The sequence below is a fragment of the Pelophylax lessonae genome, assembly GCF_965119305.1.
Source record: "Pelophylax lessonae genome assembly, chromosome: 3".
NCBI lineage: Eukaryota > Metazoa > Chordata > Amphibia > Anura > Ranidae > Pelophylax > Pelophylax lessonae.
This window is the reverse complement of record NC_138770.1, coordinates 488105653-488124271: the sequence shown is the minus strand read 5'-3', so window position 1 is coordinate 488124271 and position 18619 is coordinate 488105653. Positions and strand designations below refer to the sequence as shown.

Genomic DNA, 18619 nt, shown 5'->3' with positions numbered 1-18619 from the left:
CTCTTTTCTCTCTCTCTTCTTTCTCTCCTCTCTCTCTCCTCTCTCTCTTTTCTCTCTCTCCTCTCTCTCTCTCTCATTAAACATTACTACAGTAAAAGCAACATTTAGGGAAAAAAAATTCCGACGCACTGGTTGTACTGACGGTGGTCCTGCAGTTCTTAGTGTTCCTGGTGGAAGTGGCGTGTGGGCAAAGGCTCAGGAGGAAGCATCCCCCGCCTTTCCCTGCTCAGTCTGTCTCCTCTGATTCAGAGCCTGATGCAGCCGTGGACGCGGCCAGTCCTCACCACCAGATTGATCCGTTAGTGAGGATGAATCCTCCATGGTCACAGCAGCAAATTAGAAGCACTTATCACTGCAGTGCGTGAGACTTTGCTGCACTCCAAAGTGTTCCCTTGTGTGCCTTAGTTTAAGGACCCGGCTGGCAAGAAAGCAGAGGCTGTGGCATGCAGCATGTTTACCTAAGGCTGGTTCGACATTGTGGCCAGGCTTTGCCTCAGTCCTGGTGTCTCAGACCCTAACTGAATGGGCCAAGCTTTTGCGCCAGGACCTGGGGGGTGACCAGGTCCCTGCAGCTTATGTTTATTTAGCGGACCAGTTTGTCAATTGGCTACAGTTTATTTGTAATGCATAAAGCCCCTGTGCTGTCCAAACTTTGTTTCAGCGGTGGTGATTAGGCACATGCTGTGGCTTAAGAATTGATCCGCAGACCAAGCCTCTTATAAAGCTTTCATTGATCTGCCCTTTCAAGGTAATCACCTTTTTGGGGCTACTCTGAATGACATCATTAAGGGTATCACTGGGGTGAAGAGTACCTTCCTGCCATCGGGGCCCTTCTTCTCAGCTCATAGAAAATTCTTTAATGCTTATGTGAATGAGATTAAGGGAAATAAAAGAAAAAGTTTATGACTTTGTATGAGGTGTGTGACCAACAATGGGTGTAATGGATGGAAGTAGACGCATGTAATGTAAAAAGAAACAGGTAAAACTAAAACCATAGTTTACTTGGAACACCAAATAAAAGATGGTTACATCTTAGTTGGAGAGTTGGATAAAGAGGGTTTAGGATATACATGGATTGTACCGTGAAAGTGGATATACGCCATCTGTTTATTTGATGTTCCAATTAAACTATGGTTTCATATTTGCCTGTTTCTTTTTACATTACATGTGTCTACATCCATTACACCCATAGTTGGTCACACACCTCATACAAGTTCCCAAACTTTTTATACGTTGTATATAGGGATGGAGGCACATGTCTCTATGAGCCTTGTTTAAAGTGTCAAACCCCACCTCCTTTTTCAATACGGGAAATAGATCATTCAAATCTTCCCCGGGAGGTTCCAAGCCTCCTTGTTCTGGTAAGCCTAGAGCTAGCTTCTCCAGACCCACAGACAAGACCCCTTTAGCATGAAGGTCTGGCCTCACTCATTATTGGGGTGGGGTGACATCTTCGCTGGTTTCCAGCCTTGTGGACCTCCTTAATGTGCGTCCAGGGGAACCACAAAATTATTATTTTGGGGGTACCCAGAAAGGGGGACAAAGCTTGTCCTTTTCAGGTTTTTTAGGTCCTGAGTCTCCTTGTGTGGATCTAATTCATGAAAAGGTTCAGGTAATGCCCGAACTACCTAAGGTCCCCCCTATCCCTGTCCAGGGAATTAATTTAGCTAGGTCTGATTCTAATTCTGAACAGGGCGGTCCTTTCTCTGGACAAACTTCAGGAACCACAGGCCATGATTCACTGGCTGCTGTCACACAGATAGTTCTCTCACCAAAATGCATACAGGTTCTGAGTCTGGTGGTATCCACCTTCAAGACAGTTCTGTTTGCACAGTCCTACATGCAGCTTCTTTAGCAGGTTCGGCTCCACAGGAGGATATCGAGGTTCGTGGTGCGATCACAAGTTCCTCTGGCAGACCCTGCAGGCGTCCAAGGGCCACAGAAAGGCCAGTATCATCCTCCAATAAATGTAAAAAGGAAACCCCGTGCTTATGGACCAAAAGAATGTTCTATACACTTATTACACTTATTTTTCTTAAGAGAGAAATAAATATGTGCAGATTAATAAACAAAAAATAATAAATAATAAAAAGCTGCTGCTGACAAAAAAGGTGTATGTGCCTTTTAAATGATGAAAAAACATGGATATCAGCACTGCTTTGTAAACTTCATACTGTCTATATTCCAAAACACTTAATTCAATAGTGCATAAAGTGCTATGTGCAACAAAAAAGTGACCATGTGCAGCAAAAATTAATATACATAGAAAATATCCACAAATTATAAAAGTTCATAAAGTGCTGCTATGATATTCCAAAAAGTGCTGTAGTGCTCCAATAAATTGTGCTCAAATCGTGCTCGCTTGTTGTGTGCTCCGTGCTCCCCTGATGTGTCCCCACTCACCAGAACAACTTAAGTAAAGGCTTTATCCTGGGAGTCACACTCGATCTGAGCTTGAACCAACAGACCGCTGTAACGGGTTGCTATGCCTCTAAGCTTCCTGTACTCTCCTCCACAGTGGAACATAGAAGGGAAAGACTCTCCATAGTGAAGTATGTAAAAACGCTTTATTAAGAAAAAGTGTCCACTTACATATAAAAAAACAATAGTCCTCTATAGCGCAGTGGTTATTGCAGAGTGCGTTTCACTGGCCGGAACTGACGTCATACGCTCGTACCTCGCTATACGCGTTTCGCCCTCCCACTAGGCGTCCTCTGTAGCTTGTACGTCTAGCATGCAATGCTCCCTTATGCAGCTATACTCCTCCTACTACACCCGGAACATCCCACTACACCTTACTGAACATCTGCCAGAACTAGCATTGTTAACTATTATTGCAGGAATAGTATATACATACTAGTAGTGGTAGATTTTGCCTATTAAATTATAATTCCTCTAACCCGATACTTATAATCCATTATAGGGGTGTATATATACAATTTTAAACATATTAGTTCTAAATATTTTGTGTTGAGACTACGGTGTCCCCAAACGGTGACTTCATATATACAAACCCGATTCCAAAAAAGTTGGGACACTGTAAAAATTGTGAATAAAAACAGAATTCAATGATGTGGAAGTTTCACATTTCAATGTTTTATTCAGAATGCAACATAGATGACATATCAAATGTTTAAACTGAGAAAATGTATAATTTTTAAGGGAAACATAAGTTGATTTTAAATTTCATGGCATCAACACATCTCAAAAAAGTTGGGACAAGGCCATGTTTACCACTGTGTGGCATCCCCTCTCCTTTTTTATTAAGGATGATCGAACTTTTGAAAAGTTCGGTTCGACCAGAACACCCGAATTTTCCAAAAGTTCGGTTCGGATTTCAGAACCCCATTGAAATCAATGGGACCCGAACTTCGGTAATCAAAAAACACAATTTTTAAGCCCTAAAACCCAATAAATGCCCCTAAAAAGTGCCTAGGGTTCTGGGTCATGCCCCATTAACTATTAATCACACAAAAAAAGTTCTTAAAAATTGTCATTTTTGATAAAAAAGCCAATTATTGAAAAAAAAAAAAGAGAGATTTTTTGATTTTTACTTTGGATTTAGTATCTGGGGGGGGTCTAAAAGGTGTGCATGTGAAGTTTCAGCTCTGTAGCATGTCCAGAACCATGAAAAATGAAAAATAATAATTTTTCAGTAGAACAGGGATGTGGGTCGGGACCCTCCTTTAACTTTAACACCTATATGATCTTTTTTTCTGGTTCTGGACATGCTACAGAGCTGAAACACAGGTACACCTTTTAGACCCCCCAGACACAAAATCACACAAAAAAAAAAGTTCTTAAAAATTGTCATTTTTGATAAAAAAGCCAATTATTAAAAAAAAAAAAAAAGAGAGAGATTTTTTCATTTTTACTTTGGATTTCAGATCTGGGGGGTCTAAAAAGTGTACATCTGAAGTTTCAGCTCTGTAGCATGTCCAGAACCATAAAAAAAAGATCGTTTGTATTAGAAAACTTTCTGACGGGGTTTGCTTCGCTGCTGTAACACCTTGCCGGTTTAATAGAAGGCATTCCCAGATAAAAATCTAAAAATCTCTCCTTTTTTTTTTTTTTTTTTTTAATTTTTTCAATAATTGGCTTTTTTATCAAAAATGACAATTTTTAAGAACTTTTTTTGTGTAATTTTGTGTCTGGGGGGTCTAAAAGGTGTACCTGTGAAGTTTCAGCTCTGTAGCATGTCCAGAACCAGAAAAAAAAAAGGATTGTATGTATTAAAAAACTTTCAGACAGGGGGTTAGCTTCTCTCCACACCTTGCCGGTTTCAAAGCAGGCATTTTTTTGGGGTTCTTTGCAGTCAGGAAAAACATCTGAACTTGTGTATAGTGGTACTGTGCACAAGTTCTGATGTTTTGCCTGCCTCCAAAAACCCCCAAAAAATGCCAGCAAAAACACACCTGGGCATTTTTTTTTGACGCTATCGTTTTTTTTGGCATTTTTTGGGGTTCTTTTGAGGCAGGCAAAACATCTGAACTTGTGTATAGTGGTGTATATACACACATCCATTCATTTATATACACACCTAGACATATATAGGTGTGATAGTAGCAGAAATATATGCTTGCACTAATGAAATCATTTACAGTAATATATTTCTGCTACTATCACAACTATATATGTCTAGGTGTGTATATAAATATATGTATGTGTGTATATACACCACTATACACAAGTTCAGATGTTTTGCCTGCCTCAAAAGAACCCCAAAAAATGCCAAAAAAAATGCTAGCGTCAAAAAAAAAATGCCCAGGTGTGTTTTTGCTGGCATTTTTTGGGGATTTTTGGAGGCAGGCAAAACATCAGAACTTGTGCACAGTACCACTATACACAAGTTCAGATGTTTTTCCTGACTGCAAAGAACTCAAAAAAATGCCTTCTATTAAACCGGCAAGGTGTTACAGCAGCGAAGCCAACCCCCTGTCAGAAAGTTTTCTAATACAAATAATCTTTTTTTTTTATGGTTCTGGACATGCTACAGAGCTGAAACTTCACATGTACACTTTTTAGACCCCCCAGATAAAAATCTGAAAATCTCTCCTTTTTTTTTTTTTTTTTTAATTTTTTCAATAATTGGCTTTTTTATCAAAAATGACAATTTTTAAGAACTTTTTTTTGTGTGATTTTGTGTCTGGGGGGTCTAAAAGGTGTACCTGTGAAGTTTCAGCTCTGTAGCATGTCCAGAACCAGAAAAAAAAAGGATTGTATGTATTAGAAAACTTTCAGACAGGGGGTTAGCTTCTCTCCACACCTTGCCGGTTTCAAAGCAGGCATTTTTTTTTGGGTTCTTTGCAGTCAGGAAAAACATCTGAACTTGTGTATAGTGGTACTGTGCACAAGTTCAGATGTTTTGCCTGCCTCCAAAACCCCCCAAAAAATGCCAGCAAAAACACACCTGGGCATTTTTTTTTTGACGCTAGCGTTTTTTTGGCATTTTTTGGGGTTCTTTTGAGGCAGGCAAAACATCTGAACTTGTGTATAGTGGTACTGTGTACAAGTTCACATGTTTTGCCTGCCTCCAAAAACCCCAAAAAATGCCAGCAAAAACCCACCTGGGCATTTTTTTTTTTTTTGACGCTAGCGTTTTTTTGGCATTTTTTTGGGTTCTTTTGAGGCAGGCAAAACATCTGAACATGTGTATAGGGGGTATATATACACATATATGTCTGAATATATACCCCTAGACATATATAGGTGTGATAGTAGCAGAATTACACTACTGTATTATATTACTGTAAATGATTTAATTAGCGCAAGTATTTATTTCTGCTACTATCACACCTATATATGTCTAGGGGTATATATTCAGACATATATGTGTATATATACCCCCTATACACATGTTCAGATGTCATGTCTGACATCAAACATGTCCTCAAAAAAGCACTGGCAGTGGCAGCCCCTGCAGCATAAAAAATGCTTGGCTGGTGAGAAGCCATATGGGTGTGCCGAAGCTATTCAGAGAAAAGATCATTTCTCTATAGCGGTCACCCTGCTATGGAAGGGTTTTGTCACCCTGCCATAGCAGTCACTGCCAGGTAACCCTACACTACACTACGGTCCCCTTACACTTAACACTTTCCCTACAGAAACTCAATTTTTGAAGCTAACTTAAGTGTAAAGGAGCACTCTAACTACACTAGATATCCCTTTCCTCACACTAAAAATAGCTAAATGACACTTTTAAAGTAAAATTAACAGAACAGCATTCCACTCTCTTCCGTGTCCAGTATAACAATGCTAGGAATATGGCGGGGGCGATCTTATAAACTGGGGGGCGTATTCACTAATGATTGGTCTAGGGACCCCCTAGTCACTCCAATCACATTCCTAGCATTCTCCTGCCCCCTCAATTGGCTTTTGCTAATGGTTCTGGTCCATTCACAGGCTTTTAAAGCCCATTTCCTGAAGCATTGCATTTTGGGCGGGTTTGGTTGCCGAATTCCGAACTTTTTGGGCAAAAAGTTCTAAATTCGGCCGAACCTCGAACACCCAATGTTCGGGCCGAACCGATGGTCGACCCGAACCGTTTGATCATCCCTACTTTTTATAACAGTCTGCAAACATCTGGGGGCTGAGGAGACAAGTTGCTCAAGTTTAGGAATAAGAATGTTGTCCCATTCTTGTCTAATGCAGGCTTCTAGTTGCTCAACTGTCTCAGGTCTTCTTTATCGCATCTTCCTCTTTATGATGTGCCAAATGTTTTCTATGGGTGAAAGATCTGGACTGCAAGCTGGCCACTTCAGTACCTGGATCCTTCTTCTTTCTACGCAGCCATGATGTTGTGATTGATGCAGTATGTGGTCTGGCATTGTCATGTTGGAAAATGCAAGGTCTACCCTGAAAGAGACGACGTCTGGATGGGAGCATTTGTCGTTCTAGAACTTGGATATACCTTTCAGCATTGATGGTGCCTTTCCAGATGTGTAAACTGCCCATGCCACATCCACTTTGCCACAGTCCATTTTAAATGAGCCTTGGCCCAGAGAAAACGCCTGCGCTTCTGGATCATGTTTAGATATGGCTTCTTTTTTGGCCTATAGAGTTTTAGCCGGCAACGGCGAATGGCACGGTGGATTGTGTTCACCGACAATGTTTTCTGGAAGTATTCCTGAGCCCATGTTGTGATTTCTATTACAGTAGCATTCCTGTATGTGATGCAGTGCCGTCTAAGGGCCCGAAGATCACGGGCATCCAGTATGGTTTTCCGGCCTTGACCCTTATGCACAGAGATTGTTCTAGATTCTCTGAATCTTTGGATGATTTTATGCACTGTAGATGATGATAAAAAAACTTCAAACTCTTTGCAATTTTTCTCTGAGAAACTTCTTTCTGATATTGCTCCACTATTTTTCACAGAAGCATTGGGGGAATTGGTGATCCTCTGCCCATCTTTACTTCTGAGAGACACTGTCACACTGAGAGGCGCTTTTTATACCCGATCATATTGCCAATTGACCTAATAAGTTGCAAATTGGTCCTCCAGCTGTTCCTTATATGTACATTTAACTTTTCCAGCCTCTTATTGCTATTTGTCCCAACTTTTTTGGAATGTGTAGCTCTCATGAAATCCAAATAGAGCCAATATTTGGCATGACATTTCAAAATGTCTCACTTTCAACATTTGATATGTTATCTATCTATTGTGAATAAAATATTAGTTTATGAGATTTGTAAATTAATCCATTCCTTTTTTTTACTCACAATTTGTACAGTGTCCCAACTTTTTTGGAATTGGGTTTGTGTATAAATATATATATATATATATATATATATATATACAGTGGGTACGGAAAGTATTCAGACCCCCTTAAATTTTTCACTCTTTGTTATATTGCAGCCATTTGCTAAAATCATTTAAGTTCATTCTTCTTCCTCATGAATGTACACATAGCACCCCATACTGACAGAAAAACACAGAATTGTTGACATTGTTGCAGATTTATTAAAAAAGAAAAACTGAAATATCACATGGTCCTAAGTATTCAGACCCTTTGCTGTGACACTCATATATTTAACTCAGGTGCTTTCCATTTCTTCTGATCATCCTTGAGATGGTTCTACACCTTCATTTGAGTCCAGCTGTGTTTGATTATACTGATTGAACTTGATTAGGAAAGCCACACACCTGTCTATATAAGACCTTCCAGATCACAATGCATGTCAGAGCAAATGAGAATCATGAGGTCAAAGGAACTGCCTGAAGAGCTCAGAGACAGAATTGTGGCAAGGCACAGATCTGGCCAAGGTTACAAAAAGATTTCTGCTGCACTTAAGGTTCCTAAGAGCACAGTGGCCTCCATAATCCTCAAATGGAAGACGTTTGGGACGACCAGAACCCTTCCTAGAGCTGGCCGTCTGGCCAAACTGAGCTATCGGGGGAGAAGAGCCTTGGTGAGAGAGGTAAAGAAGAACCCAAAGATCACTGTGGCTGAGCTCCAGAGATGCAGTCAGGAGATGGGAGAAAGTTGTAGAAAGTCAACCATCACTGCAGCCCTCCACCAGTCGGGGCTTTATGGCAGAGTGGCCCGACGGAAGCCTCTCCTCAGTGTAAGACACATGAAAGCCTGCATGGAGTTTGCTAAAAAACACCTGAAGGACTCCAAGATGGTGAGAAATAAGATTCTCTGGTCTGATGAGACCAAAATAGAACTTTTTGGCCTTAATTCTAAGCGGTATGTGTGGAGAAAACCAGGCACTGCTCATCACCTGTCCAATACAGTCCCAACAGTGAAGCATGGTGGTGGCAGCATCATGCTGTGGGGGTGTTTTTCAGCTGCAGGGACAGGATGACTGGTTGCAATCCAGGGAAAGGTGAATGCGGACAAGTGCAGGGATATCCTGGACAAAAACCTTCTCCAGAGTGCTCTGGACCTCAGACTGGGCCGAAGGTTTACCTTCCAACAAGACAATGACCCTAAGCACACAGCTAAAATAACAAAGGAGTGGCTTCACAACAACTCCGTGACTGTTCTTGAATGGCCCAGCCAGAGCCCTGACTTAAACCCAATTGAGCATCTCTGGAGAGACCTAAAAATGGCTGTCCACCAACATTTACCATCCAACCTGACAGAACTGGAGAGGATCTGCAAGGAGGAATGGCAGAGGATCCCCAAATCCAGGTGTGAAAGACTTGTTGCATCTTTCACAAAAAGACTCCTGGCTGTATTAGATCAAAAGGGGGCTTCTACTAAATACTGAGCAAAGGGTCTGAATACTTAGGACCATGTGATATTTCAGTTTTTCTTTTTTAATAAATCTGCAACAATGTCAACAATTCTGTGTTTTTCTGTCAGTATGGGGTGCTATGTGTACATTCATGAGGAAGAAGAATGAACTTAAATGATTTTAGCAAATGGCTGCAATATAACAAAGAGTGAAAAATTTAAGGGGGTCTGAATACTTTCCGTACCCACTGTATATATATATATATATATATATATGTATATATATATATATATATATATATATATATATATATATATGGACCATGTCACCCAAAAATACATAAAATCTAAATACAAAAATGATAATTAATAAATATATACACACAGATAAAATATGCATAGACATATATTACTCAACCTGAATAATAAAACTTATAAATGTTTTTTTTAAATAATAAATAAAACAATTGATGTCTATTTCTACATTTAAACCTACAGGTGTCATACTACGGAGCTGATGGATCCATTTGGTTTCATTTTGGGAGATGGCCTTCTTCAAATTAGTGCCTCTCCAGTGCTTTTCTATTTTGTCAATGCCACAAAATTTTAATTTACTGGGATCCCTGTTGTGATGTAATCTGAAATGGTTTGACAGACTGTGTTTGCAAAAACACTTTTTTATATTATTAATATGTTCCCTCAGTCTGACATGTAGTTCTCTTGTAGTCCTGCCTACATACTGCAACCCACATTCACATTCCAATAGGTATGTGACGTGGGTGCTATTACAGGTAATACATTTATCTATTTCATATTCCCGTAAGCTAGAATTAGATTTGAAATGTGTCACTTTCCTTGATTTATTGTTAATTTTACAGGTTTGGCATGTGATGCATTTACCACATCTGAAAAAACCTGTCTGGTTCAAAAAGGTAACATTTTTTTGGGGGGGGTCTGGGATGCTTTTAACTATTTTGTCTTTTAAAATAGGGATAGAGATATTTAAAATAGGTGGACGTCTGTAGATAAATTTTGGCTTGTTTGGAAGAATCTTCTTATATGTGGGGGTCTCTCAATAAAATGGGCCAATGAATTTTGATTATATTTTCTAGTTGGCGATGTTGTTGATTAAACTCTGTACTGAAGGCCAGTCCAAACTCTTTTTCTTGTTTCAGTTTAGATTTTAATAAATCTTTTCTAATAATTTTATTTACATTTTGTTGTATTTTGTTAAGCTGTGCTGACTTGTATCCCTTATCCACAAACCTCTCACTTAAGAATAAAAAACAATTGCCATTTAGAAATGGATTACCAAACACAATCTAAATTATTAACAGCTGTCCCTTAGGGACTGCTGATAGCAACTTGGGGTGTGTCCACTGTTAATAGGGATGTAAATAGTTCTGTCAGTGGTCTTAAAAGAGTTTTGGAAGCCATATGATCATCTTGTTTAAAAATTGTCAAATTGAAATAATTTTCCACGGTGCTGTAATTGGCTGTAAAAGAGATATCATAAATATTGTGATTCATATACTCAATAAAATCTGTAAGGGTGTCCACGGAACCTTCCCATACGATTAAAATATCATCAATATATTCTTTAAAAGCTTTTAAATAGGGGTGTGGGTGGTTAAAAATATATTCGGACTCCCACTTGTTCATGAATATATTTGCCACTGTGGGAGCATATTTCGCTCCCATGGCTACCCCTCTTATTTGTTTATAAAAATTGTTGGCATCTCCAGGGGAGACAGTCACACCCAGACCCATATAAATCTTCCTTTCTTACCCATATTGTCTGTCGAAAACATTTTCAATTGTTATTGTTGTTTATATAACACCCCAGATCTTAGGATCTTAGAGTGCTCTACATATGTTCTTGATCTTATACCACCCTGTTCCATTGCACTATGTGTATCTATGTGATCACTATGCTCTTGTTCTATTGTGTTCATACATGTTTAAAACCCAATAAAAATATTTCCCAAAAAAAAAAAAAAAAAAATTGTTACTATACCAAAAATAGTTATATCCCATAGCATAGTTACATAGTTACATAGTTTGTGAGGTTGGAAAAAGACATCAGTCCATGCAGTTCAACCTATGATGTGTGTGTGTGTGTGTTTGCTGTTTACCGTACATTGCATACCCCTGTATGTTGTGGTCTTTAACCACTTTACCACTGGAGGATTTTGCTGTCCTACGTCCAGGCCACTTTTTGCGATTCGGCACTGTGCGAATTTAACTGACAATTGCGCGTTCATGCAACACCATACCCAAACGAAATTTACGTCCTTTTTTTCCCACAAACAGAGCTTTCTATTGGTGGTATTTGATCACCTGTGCGATTTTAATTCTATGCGATATTAATAAAAAAATTCGACAATTTTGAAAAAATAACAATATTTTTCTACTTTGACAGTTAAAAATTATCCAATATATTTAATTTTTTTCATATATTTAGGCCAAAATGTATTTAGCTACATGTCTTTGACAAAAAAATTCCCAATGAGCGTATTTTTAACTGCTTTAAGACCGGAAGATTTTACCCCATTCCTGACCAGTCCATATTTTGCGATTCGGCACTTCGTTACTTTAACGGACAATTGCACGGTCGTGCGATGCTTTACCCAAATTTAATGTATGTACTTTTTTCCCCACAAATAGAGCTTTCTTTTGGTGGTATTTGATTTTACGCATTTTTTTATATGAAATTCCCCAAAAAAAAATGTAAAAATCAAAATTTTTTAACATTTTAGGCCAATTTGTTTTCTGCTACATATTTTTGTTAAAAAAAATCGCAATGAGCGTATTTTGATTGGTTTGCACAAAATTTATCGCAGCTACTATGGGAAATTTATGTCATTTTTATTGTTTTTTTTTTTTAACTAGTAATGGCGGCGATCTGCGATTTTTTTTTTTTTTTTCCCCCGAGACTGCGACATTGCGGCGGACAGATCAGACCCTTGACTGACATTTTTGACACTTTTGGGGGTACCAGTGACATTACTACAGTAATCAGTGCTATAAATATGCACTGTTACTTTAAAAATGACACTGGCAGGGAAGGGGTTATTTTTTATTGGTGATCAAGGGGTTAATGTATGCCTGGTGCTTACTAACGTGTGTGGGGGGAGGGGACTGTGTGACACAGGCACAGATCGCAGGTTCAGCTATGCTGAATCCTGCAATCTGTCCCTGCCTGTCACTTAGGAGATCCGCCCGCTATGTTTACACAAGCGGGCGGATCTCCACACTCGATCCCCAACGATCGGGGAAGAGCGATGGTGATCACCGCCGCTCCTCCCCTGGCCCGAATCCCGCTGTGACTGAATACAGCGGGAGCGAGCCTCCGGCGGCGCGCACGCGCCACCCACAAGGGAAGGAGTCCAGCGACGTAGGTCTACGTCGCTGGACGATATCGAGCCACTTTGCCGCAGTAGGGTCAACGTGACCAGTTAGCAAGTGGTTAAGGTGCCCATCTAATAGTTTTTTGAAACTATCTATGCTCCCTGCTGAAACGACTGCTTGTGGAAGCGAATTCCACATCCTTATTGCTCTGACAGTAAAGAACCCCTTACGTATTTTAAGGTTAAACCGTTTTTCCTCTAGTTTTAGTGAGTGGCCATGTGTCTTATTGTATTCCCCTTCTCTAAAAAGTTTGTTCCTTATGCTAGGGTCGCCAGTACAGTATTTGTACATTGATATCATATCCCCCCTCAATTGTCTCTTCTCCAGAGAGAACAGGTTCAGTGCCTGTAGTCTTTCCTCATAGCTGATGTCCTCCATTCCCCTAATTATTTTTGTTGCCCTTCTCTGGACTCTCTCCAGTTCCAGCACATCCTCCCTGAGGACCGGTGCCCAGAACTGGACAGCATACTCCAGATGCGGCCGGACCAGAGTCTTGTAGAGTGGGAGAATAATCTCTTTATTTCTGGAGTGAATCCCCTTTTTTATACATGCCAGTATTCTGTAGGCTTTGCTTGCAGCGGCTTGGAATTGCATGCCACTGCCAAACCTGTTGTCCACTAGTACCCCCAGGTCCTTTTCCATCTTAGATTCACCCAGAGGTTTTCCCCCTAGTGAGTAGCTTGCTTTCGTGTTTCTGACGCCCAAGTGCATTACTTTACATTTTTCAACATTAAACCTCATCTGCCATGTAGTTGCCCACCCCATTATTTTTTTCAGGTCCACTTGTAAGGTTTCCACATCCTGCATACAAGATATTGGCATGCTTAGTTTAGTATCATCCGCAAATACTGAGATTGTACTAGATATCCCCTCCTCTAGATCATTTATGAATAAATTAAACAGGATTGGTCCCAGGACAGAACCTTAGGGGACCCCACTTTCCACACCCGCCCAATCCGAGTACTCCCCATTAATCACCACCCTCTGGACTCTCCCATGGAGCCAGTTCTCTATCCAGGTACTCACCCTATGGTCCATACCTACATTCCTTAGTTTGTACAGTAAGCATTTGAACTTTGCAAAGGCCTTTGACACCGTTCCCCACAGATACACCACATCCACAGGCTTACCTTTATCTAGGTGGCAGCTCACTTCATCGTAGAAGGTTAATAGATTGGTTTGGCAAGGACGATATTTCATGAATCCATGCTAATTACTACTAATAATACAGTTTTCATTACTAAAGTATTGTATGTGGTCCCTTAATATCCCCTCCAAAATCTTGCAGACTACTGATGTTAGGCTGACTGGCCTATAGTTACCCGGGATATATCTCGGCCCTTTTTTTAAATATTGGTACCATGTTGGCTTTTTTCCAATCAGCTGGCACCATACCCGTCTGTAGACTATCCTTAAAGATCAAGAATAATGGTCTGGCAATCACCTGGCTGAGCTCTTTAAGAACCCTCGGGTGCAAGCCATCCGGTCCCGGTGATTTATTTATGTTAAATTTCTCTAGTTTAGTTCTAAGTCTATCTTCTGTTAGTCATGGCGGTACTTCCTGAGGTGTATTATTTAGTTTAGCATTACAAGCTGGGTTAGTGTAGCCCTCCAATTCCTTTGTGAAGACTGAAGAGAAGAAATTATTTAACACTTTTGCCTTCTCTCTGTCCTCTGTGGCCAGATTTCCTTCGTCGTCTTTTATGGGGCCAATGTGTTCTGGCCTCGCTTTTTTACTGTTTATATACTTAAAGAATTTCTTGGGGTTCTCTTTACTCTCTTCCGCTATATTTTTCTCGTGTTCTATTTTAGCTGCCTTGATTTCGCCTTTACATTTCTTATTACACTCTTTGTAATGCTTGAATGCTGCCAATGACCCCTCGGCCTTGTATTTTTTGAAGGCTTTTTCCTTAGTATTTATATGCATATTTATGTTGGTGTTTAGCCACCCAGGGTTTAGTTTCGCTCTTTTAAATTTATTTCCCTTTGAAATGCACTGGCCAATCCCTTCGTTTAGTATGCTTTTGAAGCACTCCCATTTTTCCTCTGTGTTCTTTTTTTTCCCAGGGTTCTATCCCATTTGATATTTTCTAGCAAAGAGCGCAGTTTTGGGAAATTGGCTCTTTTGAAATTCAGTGTCCTTATATAACCCTTGTTTTTCCTATTACTATAATTAATAGTGAAACTAATTGACCTATGGTCACTGTTTCCTAAGTTGCCCCATATTTCTATATCCGTGAGTAGGTCTATATTGTTGGTAATAAGTAGGTCTAGTACCGCATTGTTTGTTTCTTGTCGGTGCGTTCCCCATTTGACCCATAAAATTGTCCTGCAAAGCATTTAGGAACTGCCGAGCCTTGGCTGAATGCCCGGTTCCTTCTGCCCAGTCTATATCTGGATAATTAAAGTTCCCCATTATAATGACATTTCCCATCCTTGCTGCCAATCCTATCTGTAAAAGGAGGTCCGCCTCCCCCTCCTCCCTTTGGTTGGGGAACCTATAGCATACGCCCAATATTACCTTCCCTATAGTGCCTTCCCTTTTAAGTCCTACCCATAGGGATTCTGCCTCCTGCATAGCTCCATTATTAATATCATCCTTCATATTTACCTGTATACTGTTCTTAATATACAGACATACCCCTCCCCCTTTTTTACCTTTTCTATCTCTGCGATAAAGGGATTACCCCTGAATGGTCGCCATCCAATCATGAGAGTTGTCGAACAAAGTCTCTGTTATCCCCACAAAATCTAAGTCCTCCTCAATCATCAGCAGCTTCAGCTCTCCCATCTTGTTGGCCAAGCTTCTGGCATTGGTATACAAACCTCATAATTTTGACCGGTTGCATGCCATATCCTTATTTGATGTTGTTTTTAGGCTGCTCTTATGATTTTTCCCCATACCCACCTTGGATTTAGGAACTCTGAACACCCTACCACTAATGTCCCCATTTGTGCCCTCTGAATCTTGCTCCCCGCTGGCTAATTCTACATCTGTACCCTCCCCCCATCACCTAGTTTAAAAGCCCCTCTAACTTTTTGGCCATCCTCTCACCCAGTACGGTTGCACCCTCCCCATTTAGGTGCAATCCGTCCCTACCAAAGAGCCGGTGGCGACTGAAAAGTCGGCCCAGTTCTCCAGGGACCCGAAACCCTCCTTACTACACCAGCTCCTCAGCCACATGTTAACTTCCCTAATCTCCCGCTGCCTCTCTGGTGTGGCTCGAGGTACAGGTAGTATTTCTGAAAATACTACCTTGGAGGTTCTTCTCCTCAACTTAGCGTCTAAATCCCTGAAATCGTTTAGGACTCTCCATCTCCCTCTGCCTATGTCATTGGTACCCACATGTACTATCACAGCTGGTCTTCCCCAGCCCCGCCCAGTAATCTGTCCACCCGAAGCAGTCTCTAAGATGTCTAACATAAATTGAATTTGAGGTAGAGGGAGTTTGTTGTCTTTTTTTAGAGCCCATTCTACCGCTGCCAAGGCATTTTTTTGCTTTATGTTCGTATAAAGGGAATTGACATCCACACTGGCAAATATAGTGTTGCTAGTAGTAGTTAAACCTTCAATATAATTTAATAGATCCTTGCTATCTCTTAAATAAGATGGTGATTTTTGTGCCAATGGCTGGAAAAAATGATCTATATATTCTCCAGTTCTTGAATACAATGATTCAACACCATTTATAATGGGTCTTCCTGGTGGTCTTGTAGGATTTTTGTGGATTTTCGGTACTTGGTATATGATTGGCATATTAGGGGCATCTGGAATCAAGTACCTCATTTCTTTTTTTTATCCAAAATATTACTCTTATGGGCCTTTTTTATTTTTTTGGTCATCATAGCGTTTAATTTGTTAAGAGGGTCTCCTTTCAATTTAACGTAAGCATCAGGACCTTCCACTAGCCGATTAAGCTCTGACATATATTCCACTTTGTCCATAATGACAATCCCCCCCCCCCCCTTTGTCAGCCGGTCTGATTACAACATCTTTATTTTTTTCTAGTGCCCTTATAAACTGTTTAATTTGTCTGCTTCCTCTGACTGGATGTATAATAATCTGTTCAATGTCTTGTTCTTCCATTAACTTAAAAACATCTAGGCATTGGTTATTCTTGATTATAGGGTTGAATGTAAACTTATTTTTGAGACCACTATATGTGTATGGTAATGCTTCATTTTCTACACCAGTGGTCTTGGTAGCAAAATGTTTTTCCAGGTTGAGTTTTCTTATAAATTTGTGTAAGTCTATGAAAGTTTGAAATTTATTGATATTTTTGGGTGGTGCAAATTTTAATTCAAGGTCTAAAATTCCTAATTCATCCTCATTAAATACCGTACTGCTTAATTTATATATTCCTGCTCCTAAGTTTCTCTTTTTCTTTTTCCCCTTGCCTCCTCTACTTCCTCTCTTCTTTGTTCTGTTTGAGGGTAGTGTGGGGGCGGAACTCTGTGTTGCCCTCTCAGTCTCCAATAGTGAGACTGTGTCCTCAGGGGTCCCCAGTAAGAACCCCTTCCTCTGGGACCTCTCCATGAAGGTTTGCCCTGTCCCCTGTATATATGAACATAAAGTAAAAAGATGCCTTGGCAGCGGTAGAATGGGCTCTAAAAAAAGACTAAAAACTTACTCTACCTCAAATTCAATTTATGTTAGACATCTTAGCGACTGCTATGGGAAATGATTATTTTTGGCATAGTAACAATTTTTATAAACAAATAAGAGGGGTAGCCATGGGAGCGAAATATGCTCCCACGGTGGCAAATATATTCATGAATAGGTTGGAGTCCGAATATATATATATATTTTTTTTTCCATAATGTTTTATTTAGATTTAAGAAGGACAATACAGGTACATCGTAAACTTACAAACGTCTAGTCCAGTTCACATTTTTGGAAAGTAAAGAACATGGTAGAATTAAGATATGTAGGTATGAAATATAGAAAGAAGACAACGTAGGAGCAAAAGGAAAAACTCCGTAATAAACAAGAACATATAGTGTAACATTTTAACGTAACATGGTATGTGCGTAGTGCAAGAACAAAGGTTGGAGCAGTAAAATGCCAATAACTTATCCAACGGTTGCTTCTAAAATTTCAAGGGGATGGACGTGAGTATAAGTTTGACTCTGAGAGTTTGCAAGTGGGACATTGACAAAAAGAAGGTAGGTGCGCATATAGACGAGAGCACGTTTGGTCTTGTCCCTTAAATGGTAGTATTGGAGAATATGAATTGATTGTAACGATGTATTATTGAATCAATGTAGGTGGGTGTATATAGAGGGGGGAGATAGAGGGAGTAAGAAAGAGGAGAGAGAAAGAGAAGGAGAAAGAAAGGGAAAAAAAAAACACAAACAACCACAAAGGGATAAGGGAGTTGACAAGGGGTGAGCTTGGTTTGAGTTAAAGGGTTTAGTCTCCCAAACTGAATAATCTGTCATCAAAATTGTGGGATATCCTAGCATACCATGTACGGTAAACGGCTGATGTCTCTGTATGTCTAAGTGTCTGGAACTTCAATGAGGATATAAGGTACAAGAGCAAGGAGGGTATGGGTGTTTGATCATTATAGTGGGTTCATCGTTGATGATTGGAAATGGGTCCTGGTAGCCCATGTGGAGATGTACTTGGAAGAGGAGTCTTTAGCTGTTGCTATCAGTTGTTCCATCCTGGTGATTTTATTTACGCGTTTGAACCAAGTTTGAAGCGAGGGTATTTGTGTTGAACCCCATAGAACGGGAATGCACATTCTAGCTGCATTCATCAAAATTTTCCATAAAGATTTGGCCTAAGATCTCACAGGAGTTTGCGAGTAGTGAAGGAGGTATACTTCGGGTTTGAATTCTAAATCGCAGGTGGTGATTAGGATTATTTTTTCATGTACTTTTGTCCAAAAGGGTTGGATAGCTGGGCATTCCCAGAAAATATGAAGTATGGATCCGGTTGCCTGGTTACAACGCCAGCATTTGTCTGAGATGTCCGTATTGAACTTATGTAAAAGAGCTGGTGACCTGTACCATCTGGA

The 18619-nt window shown here is 40.0% G+C and overlaps 1 protein-coding gene across 1 annotated transcript in view; it reads left to right on the top strand.

The window, feature by feature from the left end:
• Window positions 1-18619, top strand: part of NLRC4 (NLR family CARD domain containing 4) — a 200985-nt gene that overhangs the window by 163408 nt on the left and 18958 nt on the right. The window lies entirely within an intron of this gene.